Raw genomic sequence first — 2053 nt, 5'->3', positions numbered from 1 at the left:
AAGTAACTTACGATAGCGGTGCAATATTAGTATATTATTAAAAAAAAACAGCTTCACGCCCACAGCAGGGTAGACAGAGGGAACCTAGTGTTATGACACTCCGTTCCCCACTTTCTGCTGAATTCTGGATTCATTGCGTGTTGAGTGGCAGAACTCAAATCCGCGCTTTTGCCTCGACACGAGAGCGAAGAAATGGAAATATAAACATAAATAAATATTTCACTTTATCGAGTGAGGATCGAACTCAAAACCGTCGCTTTACCAGTCACAGTCACACTTGTACCGCTGAGCAGCGACGGCCTCAACACTATTGAAGTATATAAATTATATTTAACCCTTAACTGCTCGCATGGGGTCAAAGCACTTTCGCATATCGAAAAAATGCACTTGCAACGGTTGGAACCTCCCCGCGCGCCCGCTAGCCTCTTAATATACGCTAAAGAACATACATTAGTACCGTTTAGGCCGCTGCAGGTGAAGGTTAAGCCTCTGCTCTCTTGAGCCGTGACCCCGTGCGAGTACTTACGTGACTTTTTTGAGAAAGGTAAGCTTTTTATATTCTATTGTTTTTAATTAGATATTGATATAACTTTGAATGAAATATTATAGTGAATGATAATTTCTATCGTTTTACTGGTTTAGAATTATTTTCTTTTTGTATTTTTCGTACAAATATGTTATTTACATAGGTCTTTTTTTATTCCTCAGTTATCAAACATTCTTGCGACAACTTGCAACGGAACTTGTTGAAAGTCATCAAAAACGTCGAACCACGCGGCTATTAGAAGTACATGGTTTGGAAACTCCACCTGCTCCACCTACCACTAAACGTGGGCGGTGCTGGGCGTGGGCGTGGGCGGTGCGGTGCATGAAAAAGAGTGACTGAAAAGTATCCACAAAATGCAGTTAAGGCAAAAAGTTTTTGTGTAATGAGCACTTCATTGTTTACTGCCAAAACTGCAATAACGATGATTGCCATAGTTCCTAAATATTCATGAAATTTTAATGCATGATCTCATGTTGTGCCAAAAATGTTCCTTATTGTAGAAGTTTATATTTTAGTTATTTTTATGCCTTAGAAGATTTTATTTTAAGTTGTGGTTTTTATGTCTTATAGATTAAATAAAGTACTTTCATAATTACTATTCGCTTGTTTCATTAAAAAAAAGGAATCATCAAATTTTATCCATACAAATTGGGGTCACCACGGACCCCGTGCGAGCAGTTAAGTGATTTTCTTCGTGCGAGCAGTTAAGGGTTAAACATAAAAATTAACAATATACCTAAAAAGCGAAAAGCCTCGACCAACACCTTAAGAGGCTATCGCTTAGCTGTTGGATCAAGAACCGGATACAGAAGGCAGTATTACTTGAGACGGCACGTATTGTGCGGAGGTTCCTCTCTCTGGAGCCCTAGCCACCGATGGCTTGGACCCTTGTCCCGCCCTCGGTAGAGTGGTTTTTTTATATTTTTAAATGTATCTTTTTTTTATAATAATTTATATTTAAAAATGTAAAATTGATTCGCTAATTTAATAAAAGTATATGCTGTACCTAAATATATTTATATTTACTGAAAATAATCAAATATTTTACGAAACTCATAAATTAAACAAAAAAAGAGGACGCACTCGCATGTACCAAGTGAATCTCACATGCTAAAGTTGCTAGAGAAATTGCTAGAAACGAATTTATATGAAACTTCGCGATAGCTTCAAAATAAGTAGCTCGTGTTAATATTTTGCTCTTTGTGATTCCGCTAGGAAACTGTATATGACGCGTGTCGAACTCCTTTTATAAGTTAATCCCCGTCTCATGCACAATCCGCAAACTTTAGAGTGCTATCATACTCTACGTTTTCTGAAAAAAAAATAAACTCACTTCACCTGTTTCAATATTCATATAGTGAACATATTTTTTCCAAAGTTCTGAAGTACTCCGACGTTCGTATAATAAATAAACAGGAAAAGGGAGGGGTTTTTTTATTTTTCATTTCATTAAATTATTACATATATTTGTCAGTAAATATCTATACCTAACTTTAACACCAAAAA

The 2053-nt window shown here is 36.4% G+C and overlaps 1 long non-coding RNA gene across 1 annotated transcript; it reads left to right on the top strand.

Annotated features, from left to right (window-relative positions):
- The first annotated feature begins 464 nt into the window (after positions 1 to 464).
- On the top strand, positions 465 to 1145 carry LOC146539998 (uncharacterized). Its single transcript, XR_014879472.1, has 2 exons — positions 465 to 544; positions 709 to 1145. It is a non-coding gene; the product is annotated as an uncharacterized LOC146539998 (long non-coding RNA).
- Positions 1146 to 2053: the final 908 nt, after the last annotated feature.

This window comes from Heliconius melpomene, chromosome 3, assembly GCF_056956725.1.
Source record: "Heliconius melpomene rosina isolate 202511_hmr_F chromosome 3, ASM5695672v1, whole genome shotgun sequence".
NCBI classification, from domain to species: domain Eukaryota; kingdom Metazoa; phylum Arthropoda; class Insecta; order Lepidoptera; family Nymphalidae; genus Heliconius; species Heliconius melpomene.
Note: the sequence above shows the minus strand (reverse complement) of the source record. Positions and strands in the feature narration are given on the sequence as shown.